Raw genomic sequence first — 12,419 nt, 5'->3', positions numbered from 1 at the left:
ATCTCAATCGTTCGAAAACGATAAACGTACTCATAACATACGAGGTGTGATCGAAAATAAACTGAATTGTCGGATCTGTTTCGGTAGAATTTAATACTGGATGTAATAATCTATTTAACGTGATCAAAACTGAAAATGTCGTATTTCGATACTAATTCAAACTCACGACGAAGATTATTGAACATATTGAACATGATATTAAGGATGTAGAACTTGGGGTAGACCCTTAATGAAGCGCGTGAAATACTCCGAATTAACGAGGGAAACCAAACTCTCAATCGGAAAATTTCGTTATAATTGAATGATAAAACGTTGTCTGTATACTCGCAATCGATGTTTATTAATACGAGGGGAGTTTGATAACTAAGAAATGTTGTTTTGTTATCTCGAATAGATATTTTTTACCTTAGATATAATACAAAAAATTTGAAGTTTTTGTTTTACGTAATTGAGAATTTAACTTCGAATAACAGGAAAAGGATGCATTTTTTAACAAAAAGTCATGAGATACTTTTTAAAGAGCTTAAAAAGACCTTTCAAATGACTATTGATAAAAGTCGTTTCGAATGAAATTTCAGTGAGATATGGGGTAAAATAGTTAAAACTGAAAAAAAGGCACTAAAACTAATGCTATTTCATTAAAAATCAAAATTAAACTTATATCTTGTACCAAATACTTTATTTTGATGTTATTTATGACATCTTCATGATGCCGAAGTGTGCAACCCTGTCCGAGGGGGATACCACTCCTTTTTAGGGGTGGAAAATTTTTTATCCAAAATAACCGCAGAAATCGAAATATCAGTAAATTTAAAGTGAAAAATGTGATATAAAGTTTTTTCTCTAGATCAATAGTTTTTGAGTTATTCGCAATTGAAAAGTACGATTTTTCGTCAAAAAACTGCATTTTTTAATAGTTTTTTACGTATAATTCTGTAATGATGCATTTTATCGAAAAAAGTGTAATGAACAAAAATGAAGCTTATGAAAAAATGAAGAAATTAAGATATATTTTGAATCTTAATGTTTTACCTACAGCAAGTTATAGATACTTGAATAACTTTTGGTTTTACGTAATTTAGTATTTAACCTCAAATAAAGGGAAAACGGTATATTTTTCGGAAAAAAGTCATAGAATACTTTTTAAAGAGCTTAAAAAGACCTTTCGAATGATTACTGATAAAAGTCGTTTCGACTGAAATTTCAGTGAGATATGACGTAAAATAGTTAAAGCTAAATAAAAAAAATTGCACTAAAACTAATGCCATTTCAGTGAAAATCAAAATTAAACTTATTCCTTGTACAATATACTTTATTTAGATGTTATTTATGATATCTGAAAGTTTGGCTGATTAGAAATGCATAATTTTGAGAAAAATTAGCATTAAATAATTAATTAAAAAAAAATTTTTTTTTGCTAATTTTTTTTCTCCATAACTATGAAAGATACAAAAACAAATAAACAATCAAATTGAAGCATTTTTCATGACGATTATTTTGCTTTTTTTATTTTTTTTGTACTAAAAAAATTGACGGAGTTATAACCAAATAAATCCGTCACTATAATGTCACTACATCCACAGCCCTTTGACCCTTTATTAATAAAATGTGAAGGATCTCAAGCCCTTCTAACACACATAGACTTATAGCCCTTAAAATTACCTTTAAAATGGTATTTTGTAGGATGTGATAACTTCAAAATTAAAGGAGTTATATAAAAAATAAGATTTTGAAGTTATTTTTTGTGAATTATAGGTTATGAAAAAGTTTCAATTTTTTTTCTGTTAATACTAAGTTGCCTGTTGGTACATTTGAGAGTACCAAGAGATGATATACTTATAATCTTGGTAAAGGGGTGGTTTTTAAGGGGTGTCAGGGTATAAAGAAAGAAAAATCACTTCGTGTTTGGAAAATACACTTAAATACAGAAAGAATTCGAAATAAAAACATTAAAATTCATTAAAATGTTTTTTTTTCTATTTTTTATCAAAGGGGTGGTTCTTAAGGGTTGACAGGGTATAGACAATTAAAAATTACTTCAATTAGAGACAAGAAATAACAAAAAGAATGCAAAATCTAAAAGTTGCCAGTCATTACATTTATTTTTATTTTATTCTCTGCAAATTTGGGGTAGTTTTTAAGGGTTGATTAATAAAAATTAATAAGCAATCGAATTTTATTGAAATGCTATGAATTTTTCACGCTAAAAATGAAATTAAAACGTTTTAAATCGTTGAAATATTTTTATTTTCATCAAAAGGGTAGTTTTTAACGATTTTTAAGGGTTGATACTTCAAAATATATAAATTTTTTTATCATACAATATGTTAAGATATTTATTCTGCGTAAACGAAAAACATTTGAATTGAAAAAAAGTAGGAAAAACTAAAATATTGGTATTTTTCGATAAGGGGCGGTTTTCACCTCTTAAAAACAATTAGCACACCTTGCGACCACGTAGATCTTGATATGGAGGGTAAGATGAACTAAATTATAAATTATCACGGATCCTTTCCGAAATAGAAGCTTCTCATCTTCTTTTCCCTGGTCAATCACTTCCTCAAAGTAAAATTGAAATTTAATCGGGTTGAAAGGTGGTTGGTACACCTGAAAATCAATTAACCCTTACAAAGTCTGTGCTACTTTGTGGAAATGAAGTCATTTCTCAAGAGATTATCACCGAGACATGAGAAATTGATAAAATACCAAACGTTAAACCCAAAGAGCGCGGTTGAAACGTGGCGAAGGGTCACGAGGAACTGCATACCTCATAAGGTGAAGCTGTTTGGTTAGTGGGATTCGAATACCAAGAAAACTTAGTTAAACATCCCTTCTATTTCAGGAACAATTCGTTTCAAATATAATATTTGTATAAGAAAGAAAATCGATTCGGAAATGGAAATAGATTTTCTGTAAATACAAAATTCAATTCGTTAAAATCCGTTTTAAAATAAGATCCTCAGATAATGTGAAAAATTGTGGGAAGTTGATAAAATGAAAAATGAAAGAAGTTATTGGTCGATAAAACTTAAATGGAATCTGAATATTTCCAGTGAAACGATCGTAAATTATAATTGATTGGAATCTCGTTCGCAAACAACGATTTTTTATCAATCAAACCGCAGGGTAAAAACTTTCATAAATCGTTCAATGCAGAATTTTCAATATAGATAAAATTCGTAGTTTATTGACTCAAATTACCAACGATTTAGTTAATTATATTTGTCTTTCATCCCTTAAAATTAAATTAAATAAATTTTTCTACGCCCATGTCTGTAAACGTCAAAAATCGCACTGTCAACATTCCTTGTAACATTGTATTTAACAATAACATGCACGTAATGAGATTTCATAACATATACGTGCGTTTTGAGAATAAAACTTCTTGGTTTAATCAAATTACAATCAAATTTTTATTTACGTATTTGGTCTATTTACACAAATTCAATCAATTAAAAAACTTTTATTATAAATGCCCCTAAATGTAGGCAGCACATTATGCAATTTCTTAGGTAGCATGCATGAATGGGCGTGGAAAACTAAGCAAATCCCAATATCAGGCACGGTTTCCAAATATTTAAAAATTGATAAAAAATTCGAATATTTTAATGATATATCGGTATGTGTAAACTGAACTACTTTTTGCTTATAAATTGTTTTGATTTTAGGTCTTTTTTAATTAGTAATAGATCTTCAATGGACAATAATTTCGATGTTTCGATCTGATTTCGATTTTTATCAAAATATTAATACAGTCTGACATCAATAATTTGTATAACTTCATTAAAATTCATTATCATACCTAGATATCTCTAATTATTTCTTAAAATTAAATTGAATAAATTTTTCTACGCCCATGTCTGTAAACGTCAAAAATCGTACTGTCAAAATACCTTGTAAATGACATTTAACAATAACCTGTACGTAATGAGATTTCATAACATATACGTGCGTTTTGAGAATAAAACTTCTTGGTTTAATCAAATTACAATCAAATTTTTATTAACGTAAAACTTTATTTGGTCTATTTACACAAATTTAGTCTATTAAAAAACATAAAAACTTTTAGCATTAGCGAGATATATTAAGAATTGAAAGTGTGATGCCCCTAAATGTAGGCAGCACATTATACAATTTCTCAAGTAGCATGCATGAATGGGCGTGGAAAACTAAGCAAATCCCAATATTAGGCACGGTTTCCAAATATTTAAAAATTGATAAAAAATTCGAATATTTTAAACATATATCGGTATGTGTAAACTGAACTACTTTCTGCTTATAAATTGTTTTGATTTTAGGTCTTTTTTAATTAGTAATAGATCTTTAATGGACAATAATTTCGATGTTTCGATCTGTTTTAGATTTTTATCAAAATATTAATACAGTCTGATATCAATAATTTGTATAACTTCATTAAAATTCATTATCATACCTAGATATCTCTAATTATTTCTTAAAATTAAATTGAATAAATTTTTCTACGCCCATGTCTGTAAACGTCAAAAATCGTACTGTCAAAATACCTTGTAAATGACATTTAACAATAACCTGTATGTAATGAGATTTCATAACATATACGTGCGTTTTAAGAATAAAACTTCTTCTTTTAATCAAATTACAATCAAATTTTTATTAACGTAAAACTTTATTTGGTCTATTTACACAAATTTAGTCTATTAAAAAACATAAAAACTTTTAGCATTAGCGAGATATATTAAGAATTGAAAGTGTGATGCCCCTAAATGTAGGCAGCACATTATACAATTTCTCAAGTAGCATACATGAATGGGCGTGGAAAACTAAGCAAATCCCAATATTAGGCACGGTTTCCAAATATTTAAAAATTGATAAAAAATTCGAATATTTTAAACATATATCGGTATGTGTAAACTGAACTACTTTCTGCTTATAAATTGTTTTGATTTTAGGTTTTTTTTAATTAGTAATAGATCTTTAATGGACAATAATTTCGATGTTTCGATCTGATTTCGATTTTTATCAAAATATTAATACAGTCTGACATCAATAATTTGTATAACTTCATTAAAATTCATTATCATACTTAGATATCTCTAATTATTTCTTAAAATTAAATTGAATAAATTTTTCTACGCCCATGTCTGTAAACGTCAAAAATCGTACTGTCAAAATACCTTGTAAATGACATTTAACAATAACCTGTACGTAATGAGATTTCATAACATATACGTGCGTTTTAAGAATAAAACTTATTCTTTTAATCAAATTACAATCAAATTTTTATTAACGTAAAACTTTGTTTGGTCTATTTACACAAATTTAGTCTATTAAAAAACATAAAAACTTTTAGCATTAGCGAGATATATTAAGAATTGAAAGTGTGATGCCCCTAAATGTAGGCAGCACATTATACAATTTCTCAAGTAGCATGCATGAATGGGCGTGGAAAACTAAGCAAATCCCAATATTAGGCACGGTTTCCAAATATTTAAAAATTGATAAAAAATTCGAATATTTTAAACATATATCGGTATGTGTAAACTGAACTACTTTCTGCTTATAAATTGTTTTGATTTTAGGTCTTTTTTAATTAGTAATAGATCTTTAATGGACAATAATTTCGATGTTTCGATCTGTTTTCGATTTTTATCAAAATATTAATACAGTCTGATATCAATAATTTGTATAACTTCATTAAAATTCATTATCATACCTAGATATCTCTAATTATTTCTTAAAATTAAATTGAATAAATTTTTCTACGCCCATGTCTGTAAACGTCAAAAATCGCACTGTCAACATTCCTTGTAACATTGTATTTAACAATAACATGCACGTAATGAGATTTCATAACATATACGTGCGTTTTAAGAATAAAACTTCTTGGTTTAATCAAATTACAATCAAATTTTTATTAACGTAAAACTTTATTTGGTCTATTTACACAAATTTAGTCTATTAAAAAACATAAAAACTTTTAACATTAGCGAGATATATTTAAGATTGAAAGAGTGATGCCCCCAAATGTAGGCAGCACATTATACAATTTCTTTAAAAATAGTACATGCATGAATGGGCGTAGAAAAAAACTAAGCAAATCCCAATATCAGGCACGGTTTCCGAACTTTTAAAAAGTAATATAATGAAATCTATAAAACTAGATTGTTATTGTGGAAAGTATATTCGTCTGTGAATGAACATAAATATGGAAAAGTCTTCTTTATCTAGGACTTGTCTTCTTCTTTGTCGACGGTAACTGTCAAACGGTATATTAAGCTTTAGAGATAAATATTATGAGATTTGTTTCAATAATCTTCATTTACGATTTGTATTCTTTTAATTATGATTTTTTAAATGCGATGAAGGAAAAAGTCATAGCGATTTTTAGGTTACTTCTCGAATTTCCCTCGTATTTGTTAATGGTACTCATTCGAGAATATAAAGTTTTGAAACTGGGAAATTACTCGAATTTCCAACTGAGTTGAAAGTTGGGATGGGTTTCGAACGTTTTTAAATTTCAAAAGTGTCTTTTCTACAAGTTAATTATGTTTCTGTTTTTTGATGTGAAAGACGTTAGAATAAATAACTGTATTAGTTTTAAACGTATTTTCTTCAAACTTTTCTAATTTCTACAACTCTTAATTATCTATATGATTCACAGTTTGAAATAATCGAATCAACGGTTTACTTCGAAATTAGTCTAAACTGTGTAATAATAATAAAGAATGAAAACATCGAATCACTCGCGGCAACACTGTATACACTGTACATTGTAACAGGAAAACATGAACTGTGTAATAATCAATTTCTCTCGAATGAATTTGAACTCGATGAAAATATTTGTAAATAGGATATACTCTATAGAAAGGAATCTGTTAATAGCACTCTTCCATATTACTAAGGGAAAGGGTTCGAAACGACCTTTTAAATATTCAACAAGCCCGAGGGCGTTCATAATAGCGATCCATTTCACTTTTCACGATAAGTTATAATCGTATACCAATTTATAGAAAATGCTTTTAGATGTTTTATCGGTTTAGGGAAACGCTTTTGATTTAATTATATTCGAATGGAAAATTTTACTTTAACGTTGAACGAAAATATTAATTTTAATCTTATCGACTAAAAAAAAAAAAACATTATACATGCTGTAATCAGCAATATTTCGTAGGCCAGGTATTTAAGCATTTTCCCTCCGAATTCTTTAATGCAGCACCGATTTATTTGAAATTTTGACAGGTGTGTATATAAAAAGCGACATCTTCTTGATGCCGAAGTGTGCAACCCTCTCCGGGGGGGTTTACTAACCCTTTTTGGGGGGTGGAAAATTTTTTACCAAAAATAACCACAGAAATCGATAGATTAGCAAATTTAAATTAAAAAATGTCGTATAAAGTTTTTTCGCCAGATCGATAGGTTTTGAGTTATTCGCAATTGAAAAGTACGATTTTTCGTCAAAAAAATATTTTTTTACGTATAACTCTATACTGATGCATTTTATCGAAAAAAGTGTGATGAACAAAAATGAAGCTTATAAAAAAACAAAGAAATTAAGATATATTTTGAATCTTAATGTTTTACCTACAGCAAGTTATAGATACTTGAATAACTTTTGGTTTTACGTAATTTAGTATTTAACCTCAAATAAAGGGAAAACGGTATATTTTTCGGTAAAAAGTCATAGAATACTTTTTAAAGAGCTTAAAAATACCTTTCGAATGATTACTGATAAAAGTCGTTTCGACTGAAATTTCAATGAGATATGGGGTAAAATAGTTAAAGCTAAATAAAAAAAATTGCACTAAAACTAATGCCATTTCAGTGAAAATCAAAATTGAACTTATTCCTTGTACAAAATACTTTATTTGGATGTTATTTATGATATCTGAAAGTTTGGCTGATTAGAAATGCATAATTTTGAAAAAATTTAGCATTAAATAATATTTTTCCAAAAAATTTTTTTTTGCTCATTTTTTCTCCATAACTATGGAAGATACAAAAACACATAAACAGTCAAATTAAAGCATTTTTTATGACGATTATTTTGCTTTTTTTATTTTATTTGTAGCATGAAAATTGACGGAGTTATCACCAAATTAATCCGTCATTATAGTGTCACTACATCCACAGCCCTTTGACCCTTCGTTAACAAAATGTGGAGGGTCTCAAGCCCTTCTAACATACATAGACTTGTAGCCCTGAAAATTACCTTTAAAATGGTTTTTTGTAGGATGTAATAACTTCAAAATTAACGGAGTTACATAAAAAATAAGAATTTGAGATTTTTTTGTGAAAAAGTTTCAATTTTTGGCGCATGGTAAAGGGGTGGTTTTTAAGGGGTGTCTGTAACTGAAGTAGAATTATAACAAAAAGAGCCTGGAGTTCATCTTTATCAAAATTAGTCACACTGCCTCGACCAATCTCGAAAAATTTACCTCGTAAAATCATTTAAACCAGCCCTGGTATTTTCTAATAAAATAACATCAATTTCTTTTCGTGATAACCTCGTAAAGAATCCATTGTTATATATCCCCTTAAATTCCTCAATCTATAGTTTCATATTTAAATAGATCAAACATAACCTCACTTTTTTTATAGTTTATTGATGAAGTTACTGTTAGAGAGATTGCTTTCTGAATAGCCCTCGTATTAAATGAAATACAGCTCTATATTATAATTGCTCCTTATTATATATCTCACAAACATTCCTTTTCAGCGCTAATAGGGCATTAAAAATATACGTCTTTGCACTGAAGCCTTTTATCGTACTTCTATTCTCGTCGTATTTTCCTGCTTTGTTATCATATTTCCTTCCAGTCTTTATATTACTACTAGATCATGTGTTATTGCTTTTATACATTTTTTTAAATTTCATTTCAAAGGCAATTACTTCACTTTAACAACCATTTTTATGAATCAGACAGTAAAATATTGACTGTATGACAATAAAATTTCAAAATAGAGTCATTTTCATTACATCGACGCATCTAATTAATTAAATAATTATGTTAACGAGCTATAAACTTTCAACTAGATGAGTTTAAGTTTATTGAAACTAATTCTTAATGGTTAGATTATCTAAATATCTTTAGATCTAACGATTCCTATCTCATTTATGATTCAAGTATTTCCTTTGAAAATCCTCCTAATCTTAAGCTAGTCTCTGAACTACGAGTAGTAGAAGTTAAACATCAATATATGTTAAGTGTAAAGATGAATACAGTCAATCAAATTCAACTCTAGATTTATGTATATAATACTAAACACTAAATCCTGTTTTATACTAAGAAAAAATAGCACTACAAACAAATAAAAAACCATCCGAATATTGTTATAGAAAAACCGTTGTAAATAATTTAATTAATTATAACCACAACAATTAATTATATTATTTTTCTGTTACTGTGTGGTTAAAATTCAGACAGAAATGAATGATCAATTTAGAACACTAATTGTGCGAGGTAGACAACCCAAATATCGAGTTTTTGTAGTTTTGGTTGCCTATATGCTTTTAGCAATTGTAAACGTAAAGTTGTGTTTAATAATAAAATCTGTGATGAGTAAATTTAGATTCACTACAAGTTATTTTGGTATCTTATTAATTAAAACTTGATTTCGAGCATTATTTTGGGATGAATTGTACATTCAGAAAGTTTTACTCTTATAGAAGACATCAAAAGTGGAAATCCATAACATTGGATTATACAATGACAACACCAGAGACCGAACGATGTTAAATTATAACGTTTCTTGGACATTTTTATTAATTAATATTGTTTTTCGTGTTATCCAGTGAAAGATTATATTCTAAATAGATAAACTTAATGATTACGAAAAGAACTTATGAAGGACACTACATTTATGTCAACTGTCTTAAGTCAAAAGTTTATTGAAACATCTATCTACGTGGTTAAGTTGCTGTTAAAAATTAATAGTTAGGTAAAGACGTGGAGTACGGGGTAACTGATATTTTTCTTGAGTAATAAACGTTCTAATAATCTTTTATTTTAATACGGAAACCAATAAAATCATAAATTTTATTGGGAACATTGCACAATGTCAGCCGCCATTTTGATAATTTGATATAACTCACAGTTTTTAAACATAAATATGTTTTATTTTGACCGGACTATGAGAAATGGAACGTATCCGAGAAAAGCGGAACTGAGTGAGACGTCGACAACCAATTAATTTCTTCCAGAACTTGGAAGTGGCTATAAAACAGAAGTGACTACTGCGTCACAATGATTAATTAATGAAATGTTTGACGAAAAGCACATCGGTATGTTATTTAACTGAAAATGGTGATAGGAAAAGCACGTAAGCATCAAATTTCTTCTGTAGTTGGAGTTTTTCTCAGCAATGTATCGCTATCTTTGAATATTCATCACAAGAAGTTGAAAATTCGTTACACATCAGTTATTTGTTTGAAAATGAAATTACACGTCTACCGCATATATAAGAGAACAAATTAAAGTCTTCTAGACGCTTGGTATTAATCAACCGTTCCCAACATCTTGACACTTCACTAAACTCCGCTTTTTAACTGTCTTTTTATGTAAAATATTTAAAGCTTTTTCTAGAAAACAATTCACGAAAGTACGAATATGAAAATAAATCTTTGAAGTTGGAAAAATTTTAATTTAATATTAAAGAAAAATACTTTGTACTTTTTTTAGCAGATCGGAAAGGTTTAATCAAGTTGAAAGCTTGTCAAGAGATAAACGCAATTTCTCATTATGTGAAAAAAGGTTTACAATTAATAGAAGAAGAAATAGAATGTTAAACGTCACATAGACACAACATCAAACGAATAGAAAGTATAAATAAATATCCGTTACTACAATCACCAACACTATTCGTCATACGTCACCAGCCATCTTGTGGATCATATGTCATATGTCAATACCGAGCAAAAAAATTGACTCAACTCGATCAGTAGGACGTATACCATTTAATCTCTTTATACTCGTTCAGAAGCATGTTCATTTTGTTAAAATCCTTTTTTGGTAACGTGATTCTTATTTTTTTTATTTCTCCTTGTATTTATTTATTTGCGATGTCTCCTTCTTCAGAGTTTTTCTCTCCGCTTTCTTCCTTTTATTTGAACGCCCCTCGTATACTACTACTAGATTCTTATTTGAAAATTTGCTGTTGTAAAGGTTCAATATCACAACGAAACGTTTAAAATCCTAAAGAAATAAATTATATTTCACTCTACCTTCATATTCATATAACTCTTATTTTTTTTTTCACGTGAAATAATGAAATTGTGGATATTCTCTACAGTCTAAAAGCGCCCGTATGTCTAAAAGCCGCTAAATGTAGTTTAAAATGGGGCAATTAGAAACGCGCTTCCTACCACAGTTCGAGAAACAATATTCTACATTTTCTTTCTCTCTCGTGGTGAAATGGAAACCCACAGTTGGTAACGTTTAACAACTGCCTGTGTGACCTCCATTAATAAATAATTCGACTCAGTTCCACGAATTTATCTACAAATTTTATTCTATTCTTTATTTGCATCTACGCTGTTTTTAATGCAACCTCATCTTATATATATATATATATATATATATATATATATATATATATATATATATATATATATATATATATATATCAAACTAATATACACGCTTTGTTATCAAATTAGACTGGATTTTGTAGTAGATAGTAGCTTAGAATGTAAATGTATTTTAAACAAGATGGCGTTTCTTCGTGAGCAACAACAGATTTTCAAATATACACAACCAGGCGGCACCGGGTCTCACAATTAGCCTTGGGGGGTAACATAATCAAACTTTAAACGTATAACTTATTATAACGAAGTTAAATAAACCGGAGAACGAATTGGGTCTCATTGAAACAGTACCGTATCCAAATGTGAAATGTTTGGAAACTGATCAATGTTATTTTCTAGTTTTTATTAAATGTTGACAGGTGTGTCTCAACAATAAATCGTCTGATTTATTCACGATGAGTAATGAGCAGCTTTACATATTTTTACCATATGAAGAGCCCCTCAGGAAGGACATTATGAGGCTATTAAAAACTCTTATGTTTTGAGTCACCCTGTATTAAGCCAATCTTTAATGAGAAATACGATTTTTTTGTCGTCGTTTATAAATATTTTTTTAAAAACACTCGTCATTAACAATGAATTGGCACAAATTCTGCACACGAATTCATATTTTGTTTTTTAGAAAACATAAATTCTATTTTTCAATCGACTTTATAACCAAATCATCATGTTTTTCTTGGACTAAGCTCTCAAGGTGGTTTCATAATTAAAATTTGTAACATTGAGAACCTAATTAGAATTCAGTTGACGTACATATAATCTTTGTGATGTCAACTGATTAATACTATCAATAGATGAACCAAATTCCCATTATCAATCCAAATAATATTTTCTCTACATTGTGTTCATCGCATTC

General features: G+C 28.5%; 1 protein-coding gene across 2 annotated transcripts in view; it reads right to left on the bottom strand.

The window, feature by feature from the left end:
- Positions 1-12,419, bottom strand: part of LOC130895858 (octopamine receptor) — a 92,338-nt gene that overhangs the window by 16,595 nt on the left and 63,324 nt on the right. The window lies entirely within an intron of this gene.

The sequence above is a fragment of the Diorhabda carinulata genome, chromosome 6 (genome assembly GCF_026250575.1).
Source record: "Diorhabda carinulata isolate Delta chromosome 6, icDioCari1.1, whole genome shotgun sequence".
Lineage (NCBI taxonomy): Eukaryota > Metazoa > Arthropoda > Insecta > Coleoptera > Chrysomelidae > Diorhabda > Diorhabda carinulata.
The sequence above is the reverse complement of the archived record's forward strand: the minus strand, read 5'-3'. Positions and strand labels throughout refer to the sequence as shown.